The sequence below is a fragment of the Phocoena phocoena genome, chromosome 2 (genome assembly GCF_963924675.1).
Source record: "Phocoena phocoena chromosome 2, mPhoPho1.1, whole genome shotgun sequence".
In the NCBI taxonomy this organism is placed as follows: Eukaryota; Metazoa; Chordata; class Mammalia; order Artiodactyla; family Phocoenidae; genus Phocoena; species Phocoena phocoena.
Window position 1 is genome coordinate 117,939,515 of NC_089220.1, and position 14,312 is coordinate 117,953,826.

Below are 14,312 nucleotides of genomic sequence, written 5' to 3' on the forward strand. Positions count from 1 at the left end.
GATGCGAAACGGCTTGGTACGTGTGGATAACACAACCATTTAGTGTTGCTGAGGTGTGCCCTGGAGAGTTAGACAAGATCATGCATTTCAGGCTAAAACCTTGGATTTTTTTTGCTGTTTGTGGTAGTGAACCACTAAAGGGTAAAGGGTTTTAAGCAGAGGAATGATATGATTAGATTTGTGTTTTAGGGACTTCCCTGGAAGTCCAGTGGTTAAGACTTCGCCTTCCAGGACCTCCCTGGTGGCACAGTGGTTAAGAATCCACCTGCCAATGCAGGGGACATGGGTTCAAGGCCTGTTCCAGGAAGATCCCACATGCCTCAGAACAATTAAGCCGGTGCGCCACAACTACTGAGCCCGCGCTCTAGAGCCCACGAGCCACAACTACCGACGCCTGCACGTCTAGAGCCCGTGCTCCTCAACAAGAGAAGCCACCTCAATGAGAAGCCCAGGCACCACAACTAAGAGTAGCCCCTGCTCACTGCAACTAGAGAAAGCCCGCGAGCAGCAACCAAGACCCAACGCAGCCAAAAATAAATAAATAAATTTATTAAAAAAAAAAAAAACGACTTCACCTTCCAATGCAGGGGGTGTAGGTTTGATCCCGGTCAGGGAGCTAAGATCCCACATGCCTTGCAACCAAAAAACCAAAACATAAAACAGAAGCAATATCGTAATAAATTCGATATGGTCCACATCAAAAAAAAGAAAATCTAAAAAAAGATTTGTGTTTTAGAATGTCCACTGCAGGCTGCCATGTGAGGATGAATTAGAGGCAAATTATTTGGTAGCAGGAAATCTGGTAGTTGGATACTATTGCAGAACCACATAAAGGGATGAGAAAGAAAGGCCTCAACTAAGATAGTGGGGAGGGGGAACAGTGAACAGATTTAAGAGAGATTTGACAGGTAAAATACCTCAGTGGTTAATTGGATATGAATGATGTAAAGAATCTACAATAATAGGGAGGGTGGGGGGGAGGGAGACGCAAGACGGAAGAGATATGGGAACATATGTATATGTATAACTGATTTACTTTGTTATAAAGCAGAAACTAACACGCCACTGTAAAGCAATTATACTCCAATAAAGATGTTTAAAAAAAAAAAAGAATCTATAATATATCCCAGATTTCTGGCTTGGGGCTAGCAGATTTGAGGAGGGAAGATCCCAGTTATTGGAGGTGTTCAGGCAGAGCCTGAGGAATCATCTCTCAGAGATGCTGTGAAGGCGAATCCTGCACTACACAGAGGGTTGAACTAAATTATCTCTAATGTACTTATCAATGCAAAGATTATTCAGTTTTGAAATCGTCTTCAGTCTTCTTCCTTGACTGCCCAGTGACTTCTGATCTGTCTCTCCCTTGAGGGTCACCGAGTTTCCTTCTGAAAAGCAAAGCTTGGGGCTGGACAAGGATTTCTTAGTGCTCTTCTCCCATGAAGTCAAGAGAGAGATGAGTAGCATGAGCTGCACTGCCACATGCGTAGCACTAGTAAGATTCTTATGGACCACTGACCAATTCTCACATCTGTCTGGAAACCAGTGAATATAATATCAAAGCGTTCTTCTACCTAGTGTCTCACCTCCTTTCTTTGTCTTTTTCCTCTGTCAGGTTATTGTAAGGATAAATCATTCTACGATCAGCTAGTGTACTTGGAAATAAGGACATCCTTAAGAGGACCAAAAGGTTAGGTAAAACTATTGGAGAAATGCTCTACTATGTCCTTTTTTTTTTTTTTGCGGTATGCGGGCCCCTCACTGCTGCGGCCCCTCCCACCGCGGAGCATAGGCTCCGGACGCACAGGCTCAGGGGCCATGGCTCACGGGCCCAGCCGCTCCGCGGCACGCGGGATCCTCTCGGACAGGGGCACGAACCCGCGTCCCCTGCATCGGCAGGCAGACCCCCAACCACTGCGCCACTAGGGAAGCCCTCTACTATGTCCTTTTGGGAAACTCAATCATAACAACCCACATGCAGTTGAAAATACATTCCATAAGGAGAAGACTTCCATTCTAAGTTCCTGAAGCCTTCTGTGATTTGTGGGTAGGGGAGAGTAAACCCTTGCAGTTTACCCAAGCAACCATCTTGGATACCATTTTCCAGTTGGAATAGATTTTATAGTCAAGTGGTTTATTGAACTTTTTCCATTCTTTTACATTTTATGAGACATATTATGAGATGAAAATTTTATTTTTTTATTTTTTATTTAGTATATGTCCTCAGATAGCAAATATATCAGGAATTATATTTCAGACATTCTTACTGCACTGAAATTTCTTTCATGACATCCTCAGTAAAATATATACAAATTTTTACTGATTGTATGTTATCTTATGGCATCTTTTCTTTAAAAATATCCATTTGCCCACATCAGTTAAAGTTAACTGTTTTAGCTTATTATCGTCCCAGTTATGTAGATTGTTAGAAAAAAATAGAGCATTGCTTTCAAGAATACGCTAAGTGCCTTACATATTAACTCATTTAATCCTCACAACAACCTTAGGAATTATTATCCCCATTTTTCAGATGAGGAAAGTACCTCAGAGTGCCGTGCCCAGAGTCACAGAACCTGTAAGAACTGAACCAAGATTGGAACCCAGTTGGTCTATATTACTAGACTATAATGATTGCAGCCACTAAATTCTTAGAAGTTACTGAAGGGCTGCAGCTGTCTCCCCTTTTTTTTTAAGTCATCTACTTTGAGACACAAAATTTAAGACTTTTTTTTAAAAAGATTATGATAGGGTACAAAAATACCAAGTTACAGATGCCCCATCAGAAAAATAGCTTTCTTTCTACCTATTGCTTTACTTTTAAAGGTATGTGATACTCATAAAATGTTGCCTAACTTTCCTTAAGTGCTTAAGTGGTGATAACTTGACTCCATAGGATATGATACATGGTTAGTTGCTTCTTTGGAAAGGTTTTACTATGTGAGTAAAATAATAACTGAATAATAGATAGGATTGGCTCCATCAGTTCTACAAACTGATAGGTGTTATTTTTTGTTTTGTTGTTGTTATTTTTCCTAATGGAAAAAGTATTTCAGGTGGCATTTGGAACTTACCTTTTTTAATATTTTCAATAAATCATTTGCATGAAGTTTTAAACTATCCCTTGGAGTAATTTCTTATAATTTAATGCCCTGGTAGCTTTAAAAAAAAAAAATGTGTTTTAAGACCAAAAGGAAACAAAACCTAATATAATAGCTTCAGATCCTTTTAAATATTCTAGAACCATTCCACAAACACGTTACATATTTCTTTTTCATTTTCTTTCCTAATTTCTTCTTATTTTTTTTTTTTATTTTTTATTTTTTATTTTATTTTTTTGTGTGTGTGTGTGTGTGTATAGTCCTCTATCTCTAGAAGTATACTCTTCTATCTCTACGTGTAAAGTCTTCTATGTCTAGGAGTATACAGTTCTATCTTTAGACGTAAAGTCTTCTATCTCTAGGAGTATACTCTTCTATCTCTAGATGTACAGTCTTCTATCTCTAGAAGTATAATCTTTTATCCCTAGCTGTAAAGTCTAGTCTTCTATCTCTAGGTGTATAGTTTTCTATCTCTAGAAGTATAATCTTCTATCTCTATGTATAATGTCTTCTATCTCTAGGAGTACACTCTTTTGTCTCTAGCTGTATAGTGTTCTATCTCTAGAAGTATAATCTTCTATCTGTAGGTGTAAAGTCTTCTATGTCTAGGAGTATACTGCTCTATCTATAGGTGTAAAGTCTTCTATCTCTAACAGTATACTTTTCTATTTTTAGTTGTAAAGTCTTCTATCTCTAGGATATACTCATTTATGTCTAGGTGTATAGTTACATATTTCTTTTTCATTTTCTTTCCTAATTTCTTCTTCTTTTTTTAAAAAAATGAGTCAGAGGACCGATGGACTGATGGAAGAAACTGAAGGAGGGAAGTTAAGGGTTACCATAATTTTTGCTGTGGAATTTATTTCTGAAAATTGCATTGTGAAGTGGACTTAGGAAGCAGTGTTATATAGTAGGAAAAAAACGTAGGTTTGGGGGATCAGACAGGTTTAGGTTTATATGACAGCTGTATCACTGCCTGCCTACATGATTGTGGGTCAGTTATTTACCATCTCTGAGCTTCAGTTTCCTCATCTGACATGAGGGAATAGTAGCATCTGCTTTGTAGGGCTGATGGCAAAAGAAGTACTTGATACATAGAAGTGCTTAATACTTGTGAAGTTCCTTTATTTCTACACCAAAATATACTGTTGCTTTCTTTTTTTCAATATGTTTGATGTGCTAGCCAGAAAATGTAGCATAAAGCAGAAATAATTTTGAATGTTTATTAGAAATGTTGAATAAGCAGAGCAACAAAATCCAAGTCCAAAAAGTTGTGGACTGCCTATACAACTGATGACTGGAAGAGTGAAACATGATAGAGGAGACAGGACACCAAGGTGGCCAACAGGGACCAGAGGAGACATAACAAATAACAGCGAAGTACTGCGACAGACCCAGTCCCCCAAGGTCTGCTAGTTATAGCGAAACAAAGAGACATGGTTTGCATTTGTTTTGTAGTTCCCACATTTCCTAGATAGTTCTGAAAACTAATAAGTCAAAAAAAAAAAAAACTGGATTGGAATAGGCCTTGATTACCGTACGTCAGAATCTCCTGTTAGACCTCTACCTTTGAGACAGCTTCCTTTCTCTGCTATGGTATAACAAGAGCTGTTGTGATTCAACCATTCCCACAAAAAGCTACCGACTTATGCGAACCATCCATTTGTTTTTCACCTTAGAGATTCCTCTCCAGGGTTAATTCAGCTGCCTTTTTTCTTGTCCTTAACATAAATAAAGCAAACTTTATTTTGTTTATAACAGTATTAATTATAGATTTTAGAGCTACAGTATACAGTATGGTAGCCACTAGCCACATCTGGCTATTTAAATTTAAATTCATTAAAATGTAAATAAAAATTCAGTCTGACTAGCAACATTTCAAGCGCTCAGTAGCCACATGTGGCTAATAGCTACCGTATTCAACATGCAGAGATACAGAACATTTCTGTCATCACAGAAAGTTCTGTTGGACAGCATTGCTTTAAAGACTTGCTTATTTGGGGGATTTGTATTGTCTTCTGTGGGCACAAAAATCATTATTGGTTTTTATGCACTTGACAACTGCTTAGGAAGGTTGCCCCTTATAGAGTGATGGTTTTCCTCTGGGTGATGGTGATATGTGATGATCACTGGACAAACTCTGATCTATAACACTTTAATACACCCGAAACTGAATTTAGCAGGGTATCTGCCACCAAAATGATTTCCTAAAGAAGTGATAGAAAGTTTTTTTAATCAGACCTTCAACATTTCCCCACGTTTCTTATGTCTGTCTCAAAATGTCTAGAATATCGCTAGATTTTTATGTGGCACACCTGACTACTTTATCAGCCTGCTGAAATCAGGATCTTGTAATAACTTCTACTCTGTTGGAAATTAGTTGGTGACTTTAGCTCTCCTTTACTCACTTTTTAACCGAGTACTCTAGACGTTACTTTTTAGAAAGATCTATCTAGTCTCCCTTTACTGGACAGAATTTTGGCTTGTTCCTCTTTCTTTGTGCCTACAACCTAGCACGTTATCTAAAACACACAGAAGGTGCTGAGAACATGTTTGGATGAATGTGCCAAAAATGACTTAGCATTTGACTATGTAAGTTTCCGGTTAGGGAAACTGAGCTCTCCTGAGGAAAGTTCATACAGGAAAATTTCAAGTCCTAGTTTGTGTGTTCCATTTATCAACTGGCTTTTTTTTCTAAAATGAGACTTAATCATGGGTTTCCTAATTAAGGAATTATGTAAGCCATACCTCAGTTTCCTTTCCACGTGAAACTGTCCACATTTCTCATCTTACTTACCTAGAGCATCTCCTCAAGGCTGCACTGTTCAAACACTGAAAGAAAACACCTGAAAGTCTTCTATCTCCAGAACTTCCTTTGGCAATGTATTGACCATCGGTGTTAAATTTTAAAGAATAGATAAACTTAAAGGAATGTCATTACATTGCCAGCCTTGATGGTTGTAATTATGGAGTAATGTCATCATAAATGGCAGCTTTAAAAAGAATCATTCTGAAAAGTATATCATTCATTCATTTACTGAACAAATAATTATTGAGGAATAACAATTCTGTGCCACACAATGCAAAGTTAACTATTTGAACCAAAGATGAAAGAATTGCACATTTTTAGATTATCTGGATGTTTTTTAACAAAGTGAGAGTGACAGCTCTGAACATTTGTTTGTGCATTTGTTGTACTTCCTAAAAATGTAATTATCTCTATTTAAAAAGAAACTATAGACTGTGTTCCTATCTTTTAAGTTAGCTTCATTCACATTTAAAAATAGTTTCCCATGTACTGGAATTGGTTGGCAGAGTACAATATTCAAATTACATAGATAACTTACCCCCAAATAAATAATCTCTGTTCCTGGAGAGGTTCTCATTAATGAGATCTTTAAAAATTGAGTCTGTCAGCTGCTACACCACTGACATTCTTTAAATTGGTCCATGTATCTCTTTATTTGAGGCTAAGCCTGAGCCTGAAGTGGTCCTAAAGCTTCGTTTTATCATTTGGCATGAAGTTGATGTCCCCTGTGGTTTGCCAGCTGGTGCTTGCATTTAACTGTGGTGGGACCTAGCACAGTAATAATGCCCAGATAGATTAAGACCCTTCCTCCTAAGTTGCTGATGCCCACTGCCAGGGGGTGATACAGTGAGTGCTGGGGGCAGCCAAGGAGAGGCCTACTTATTTGACAAGGCTGGTGCACAGTGTGCTATGTGGCATCTATATTTATAAACTCCAGTGCATCTTTCCCAGTTTGGTGATGATCATCTCTTCTGTTGTCCTCTCCCTTCCTGTTCTCATCTGTGTTACTTGTCATGAGCCCTAGGAAAAGATTAAGGGTGAATATTGAAATTACAATTTAAATAGAAAAATATATTCCATTTATTTTGGCTTTAACACTTTCATTTGTTGAGTGCCAGCTATCTCCTGGGAACCAGGCTAGGCACTGGGAATACTAGTGCTATCTTCAAGGACTTCTGCTCTTTGGGAAAGACAGCCATGGGGGCTGGCCTCTTAGGAGCTTGTGTGATAGTTGCTGTGATGCAGGTATTTAAAGGTTCAATAAAAGCCCCTGCCTTGAGGAGTCTAGGAGAGGGTCACTAAGTTTTCAAGCTTGAAAGAAGAGTAGTTGTTTGCCAGATTGACAAGCAAGGGAGAACATTCCAGGTAGAGGGAAGAGTATGTACAAAGGCCTGAAGCTTGATAGAAAAATGAATGTTCAGTTAACTACCAGTAATTAATTAAAGGTAGCTTAAGTGCAGAGTGAAAGAGGCAGAGTTGGCAAAATGGGGCAGAGTGGAAAAGCAAGGCCAGATCATAAATGGTATGTATGTATCACAATGAGTGTATCTTTTACCTATAGGAAATGGAGAGCCACTGAAGAATTTTGGATAGAGGGACATGATCGGGATTTTTTAAAGATCATTCTGGAAGCTACCTACAGAATGACTGGAGGCAGGGAGACTGACCAGGAGACCATGACATTCCTGTCTTACTGGAATAAAGAGCTAATTGTACTCATTAACATACTGTTCCTGTCTAAATGGGTTATCCTTAAGTGCCTTTAATCCCTAGCACCCTAAGATTCTAGCGTTTGTCAGGTCTTAAGCAAACATTTGCTGTGATTTGTCCTGAGTGTGTCTTCAAATGATAGTGCCTTCCAGTAGATGTCTATAGTGATGTAATTATTATTTTGAGTTTTTTACTGTATAACCATCTTTAAAATGTTGATCTTTAGAGATAATATTTTTCTTATTTCCTTTCTATTTATTATACCAATTGTGTAAGTTTTTAGAGCCTATATCAATAATCTTCCTTCCTGAGGAGTTTTAAACACCTTTTTGCTTCTTTGAAGTAGTGTCATTAAATTATTCCCTTTTAATCCATCTTTCATCATTTGCTTTTCAGAATGTGATATAAGGCCTTATTTGTCAGTCTGAAGACATTTTTAAGTGAAGAGAAAGTATAAAGATAGAGTTTAGAAACTCAAAAAGAAAGGAAAGGAAAGATTGAGTGTGGTTTAGTCAAATATATTTGTCCAAAAGAACTTTTTAGTCTATAAGGCAAGGTTTAGAGCACAATCTATTTTTCTTTCTGTTTAGAGAGCTGGCATGCCACAAAAATGTAGAGTATGTGATGTTATATCAGGCCTGCTGAAAGCTGAGCTTAGCATCTGGTCCCGGAGGCTTGAGAAGAATGTACAGGATTAAAAGTTTAAAATAAAAACAACTAAGATACCAAGCTTTTAAAACGTTGACCCAGATGATTGGAATTCAGTTAGGAGAACTTGTCCTTCTCAGAAGAAAAAAATTAAAAAACACAGGACACTTTTAGACTTGGGCAAATGGCTTGACCTACTTGCATGGGCTGTAGAATGTTCATGGTTTCATTTGGAACGCAAACATTTCTTATTCCTATGTGGAAATCTTAGCTCCCAGGAGACCATATCCCACTGTTTAGGGAGAGAAACCACTATTAATTATCTTTACCCTCTTGCTGCCTTGGCTGTCCATTTTCATTTCGGAATGATGACCAACTCTGCTGACACTCTGCCCTTCAGTCTGGCAGCTGTTTCCTGCACACTTGCTGCGTGTCTCACACCGTGCCTGAAGTTCTGAGGAAATGTAATAAATAAATAAATACACATCATAAAAGGCTAAAAATGCTATCATAGAGTGAAAAGTGGTAAGAGAACACAGAGGAAGAAGGGATGGCTCCCAGTTTGGAGGTGGGGATTAGAGAGGAGGGAGGGTTTCAGTAGAGAAAGGGTTATTTGAGCTGGGCTTAGGACGGAACACCTTTACTAAGGCAGAGATGTAAGAATAAAAACATGGAGCATATCAAAAGAACAGGAATTGAGTGATTCTTGTGGGAGGGTTGATGAGAAGTAGTGGTAGATAAGGCCGACAGCCTTGACCAACTTCCTGAGGAGTTTGGACTTTATTCTGAAGGTGGTGGAAAGTGGTATGATCAGCCCTCTTCTACCTCCTCTGATAAGCACTAAAGAGCTGCTGCTGATGATAGACCTTGTCTCACCTGTCAGTTCTGAGGTCATTTAAAAGAAAAGAAAAGCACTTTTGGAATCCTCCATTCCTTCTGTGTCCATGATTGTTTTCGTTTGTTCTGATTTAGAAAAATGGAAAGAAAATGACCATCCCATAAAGATTCTCCTAAGGTCCACATTGGAAGGAGTGAGAATAGGTTCATGTTTCTAGTTTTTCTATTAATTCCTTTCTTCCTTCCATTTCCCCCTGAGCCAGACTCTTTGCTTTGTTCTGGGTGTACAAATGAGGCAGGTCTCTGTCCTCAATGAACAAACCCATGGGGAATTCAGACAGGGACACAAGTCAAGTATTCTAAGTGCTTAGAGAGAAACGTTCACAGAATGTATCTGTGGTCCCAAGGAAGGAGAGGTCAGTTTTGCGAAGTGGAGTAAGAAACATTCCTCAGGGGCAGAATGTTTAAAGATGAGAGGAGAGGGAAATCATTCCTGGAAGAGGGTCAACATGAACACAGACACAACATGAAGTAGCCAAGAGTGCTGGAGAAACCACAAGCAGTTTGGTAGCCCCAACTTACGACACAAGGGGAAATGCTATGAGAGGAACAGAACAACCAGGGCAAGGTCATAAAAGCCTTGCTTTCTGTGCTGAAGCAAACAAAACTCCATCCCCAGGATCAAGTCCAAATTCTCAAGGACGGAATTTTTGAAGTAGAGGAGTGCCATGATCAGCTTTGGTGTTTGAATAAAGTCTCTAATGGCTAGTGTGGTGAGGAAGGCAAAACTGGAGACAGTGGTAACAGGACACTGCCACAGTAGTCAGGACAGGAAGATAAGGTGCTGGTGCAGTTCACTACTTCTAACCTTTTCCACTGTCTGAGTCAGCAAGTGGAAAATGGAGATTTGTTACAAAGCATATTTCTGTCATCTTGTAAATAAACTGTGCTTCTGACTTCTCACATTAGCTGAGGCAAAGTAGGGCTGACCTACTTTGCTGACCACTGGGAGGGAGGCCTCACCATCACAGGAAGAGTTCAGTAAATGCCAAGCCCCTACACCCTTCGTATTGTTAAGAGCACAGAAAAATGGGAAGATATGACTGAAAACTGAATTTATGGTGGTTTCTAAAAATGGATTGTTGATTTGCTTTATTTAGATATAATTTACATACCATAAAATTCACCCTTTTTGAGTGTGCAATTCAACGAGTTTTAGTATGTTAACAGAATTTTACAGCCACTACCAGTATCTAATTCCAGAACATTTTCATCACCCCAAACAGAAACCCATTAACAATCACTGTCTGTTTCCATTCTCCCTTCTCCCGAGCCATGGCAACCACTAATCTACTGTCTGTCTCTATGAATTTGTGTATTTCTAGACATTTCATATAAGTGGAAACATATGATATGTGGTTTTTTATTACTGGCTTCTCTCACTTAGCATAATGTTTCCAAGGTTCATACAGGTTGTAGCACATATCAGTACTTCATTTCTTTTTATGGCTGAATAATATTCCGTTGTGTGGCTATGCTACGTTTTGTTTATCCATTCATCATCAGTTGATGGACGTTTGAGTTGTTTCCACTTTTGGGCTCTTATCTTGTACTTCGTCTCAAGTGTTGCTGTGAACATTTGAGTACAAGTTTTTGTGTGAACATATGCTTTCATTTCTCTCAGATATATCCCTAGGATTAGAAATGCTGGGTCATGTGGTAACTCTGTGTTTTATTTTTTGAGTAACTACCAAACTGTTTTCCAAGGTGGTGGCACCGTTTTATATTCCCACTAGCAATGTATAAGGGTTTGAATTTCTCCATATCTTTACTAATACTTGCTCATCTATTTAATTGAAGCCAGCTTTGTGGATGTGAAGTGATGTCTCGTGGTTTTAGATTGCATTTACCTAGTGAGAAATGCTGAGCACCTTTACATGTGCTTATTGGCCATTTGTATATCTTCTTTGGAGAAATGTCTATGCAAATCCTTTACCCACTTTTAATGGGTTATTTATATTTTCATTGTAAGAGTTATTTATAAATTCTAGATACAAGTCTCTTATCAGATATATGATGTACACATATTCTCTCCCATTCTAAGGGCTGTCTTTTCACTTTCTTGAAGTTAACCTTTGAAGCACAAAAGTTTTTCATTTTTATGAATTCCAATTTATTTTTTTCTCTTGTTGCTTTTCTTTTGTTGCTTTAGGTGTTATATTTAAGTAATCATTGCCTGACCCAAGGTCGAAAAAATTTATTCCTATGTTTTCTTCCAGGAGTTTTATAGATTTAGCCCTTAACATTTAGATCTTTCATACATTTTGAGTTAATTTTTGTGTATACTATGACGCAGGGGTGCAACTTCATTCTTTTGCATGTGGATACCAAGTTGTCCCAGCACCATTTGTTGAAAAGACTTCTCTTTCTCCATTGAATTGTCTTGGCATCCTTGTTGAAAATCAGTTGACCATAAATATGAGTTTATTTCTGGACTCTCAATTCTATTCCATTCATCTGTATTTCTATTCTTATGCCAGTACCCCACAGTCTTGATTACTGTAGTTGTGAAGTAAGTTTTGAAGTCGGGAAATGTGGGTTCTTCGACTGTTCTCTTTTTCAAGATTTGGGCAGGGAGGCCTACTCTTGATCCTTTGTGTTTCCATATAAATTTTAGGATCATCCTGTCAATTTCTGCAAGAAGGCCAGCTGGGATTTTGATGGGGATTACATTAAATTTTTAGATTAATTTGAGGAATATTTCCATCTGAATATATTAAGTCTAATCCATGAACATAAGATGTCTTTTCATTTATTTAGATCTTTAATGTCCTTCATCAGTGTTTGGTAGTTTTCCATGTATAAGTCTTACACTTAATTTCCTAATTTTTTTCCTAAATACTTTATTCTTTTTGATGATATTGTAAATGGAATTGTTTTCTTAATTTAACTTTTGGATTATTCATTGCCAGTGTGTAGAAATACAATAGATTTTTTTCACATCTTTATTGGAGTATAATTGCTTTACAATGTTGTGTTAGTTTCCACTGTACAACAAAGTGAATCTGCTATATGTATAAATATCTCCCTATATCCCCTCCCTCTTGAGCCTCCCTCCCACCCTCCCTATCCCACCCCTCTAGGTCATCACAAGCATTGAGTTGATCTCCCTGTGCTATGCAGAAGCTTCCCACTAGACATCCATTTTACATTTGGTAGTGTATATATGTCAGTGTTACTCTCTCACTTTGTCCCAGCTTCCCCTTCCCCACCTGTGTCCTCAAGTCCGTTCTCTATGTCTCTGTCTTTATTCCTGCCCTGCCACTAGGTTCATCAGTAGGGTTTTTTTATGTTCCATACATATGCGTTAGCATATACGGTATTTGTTTTTCTCTTTCTGACTTACTTCACTCTGTATGATAGACTCTAGGTCCATCCACCTCACTACAAATAACTCAGTTTCACTCCTTTTTATGGCTGAGTAATACTCCATTGTATATATGTACCACATCTTCTTTATCCATTCATCTGTCGATGGACATTTAGGTTGCTTCCATGTCCTGGCTGTTGTAAATAGTGCTGCAATGAACAGTGTGGTACATGTCTCTTTTTGAATTACGGTTTTCTCAGGGTAGATGCCCAGTAGTGGGATTGCTGGGTCATATGGTAATTCTGTTTTTAGTTTTTTAAGGAATCTCCATGGTAGCTGTATCAATTTACATTCCCACCAGCAGTTCAGGAGGGTTCCCTTTTCTCTACACGCTCTCCATTTATTGTTTCTAGATTTTTTGATGATGGCCATTCTGACCGGTGTGAGGTGATACCTCATTGTACTTTTGATTTGCTTTTCTCTAATGGTTAGTGATATTGAGCATCTTTTCATGTGTTTGCTGGCCATCTGTACATCTTCTTTGGAGAAATGTCTGTTTAGGTTACAATTGATTTTTTATATTGATCTTATATCCTGCAATCTTGCTGAACTGGTATATTAGTTCTAATAGTTTTTTTGTGGATTCCTTAGCCTTTCCTATATACAAGATTATGTCACCTGTGAATAGAGATAATTTTACCTCTTTTCCAATCAGCATGTCCTTATTTCTTTTCCTTTCATGATTTCCCTGGCTAGGTCCTCCAGTACAATGTAGACTAGAAGTGACAAGAATGGAAATCATTGTCTTGTTCCTGATCTTCATGGGGAAAAATCGAGTCTTTTGCCATTAAGTATAATTTAGCTCTTGGTTTTTCATAGGTGACCTTTATCAGGATGAGGATGATCCCTTCTTTTCCCAGTTTGTTCAGTGTTTTTATTATGAAAAGTATTGGATTTGCTGAAATGCTTTTTCCGCATCTGTTGAGCTGACCATGTGAGGTTTTTTCACTCTTTATTTTGTTTGCATGGTGTATTACATTGATTGATTTTCAGATGTTAAACCAACCTTGCATTCCTGGGATAAATCCAAGTTTGTTGTGATGTGTAATCCTTTTCATATGTTGCTGGATTCAGTTTGCTAGTATTTTGTGAGGATTTTTGTGCCTAGTAATAAGGGATATTAGTCTACAGTTTTCTTGTAATGTCTTTCTCTTGTTTTGATATATAGGTAATATTGGCCTTTCATAGGTTTCAAGTTGGTAAGTGTTCCCTCCCTTTATATTTTTTTGGAAGAGTTGGTGAATGATTGGTTTTAATACTTCTTTAAATGTTTGGTAGAATTCATCAATGAAGCCATATGGTCCTGGACTTTTCTTTGTGGGGATTTTGTAAATTATTAATTCAGTATCTTTACTTGTTACAGGTACCTATACAGTTTTGCCTCTTTTAGCCCTAAATATTTATTCCTTTAGTCATTCAAGAAATATTTATTGAGCATCAATTAAATACAGGCCCTGGTTTTTGACACAGAGGGTACAGCAATTAGTAAAACAAAAGTCCTGGCCCTCTTAGAGTTTGGCATTCTCATACTCTTTCTCTGTCTCATTCTCATGCTGTCTATATATTCATATTTCTTATTTATATGTAATATAGCTCTGTTCCTTGTAAGAGAATATTGCTGGGCTTCCCTGGTGGCGCAGTGGTTGAGAGTCCGCCTGCCGATGCATGGGACACGGGTTTGTGCCCCGGTCCGGGAAGATCCCACATGCTGCGGAGCGGCTGGGCCCGTGAGCCATGGCCGCTGAGCCTGCGCGTCCGGAGCCTGTGCTCTGCAACGGGAGAG

The 14,312-nt window shown here is 38.2% G+C and overlaps 1 protein-coding gene across 1 annotated transcript in view; it reads left to right on the forward strand.

The window, feature by feature from the left end:
• The window catches only part of PEAK1 (pseudopodium enriched atypical kinase 1), a 296,552-nt gene that overhangs the window by 262,920 nt on the left and 19,320 nt on the right, over positions 1-14,312 (forward strand). The gene's annotated exons all lie outside the window — the stretch shown is intronic.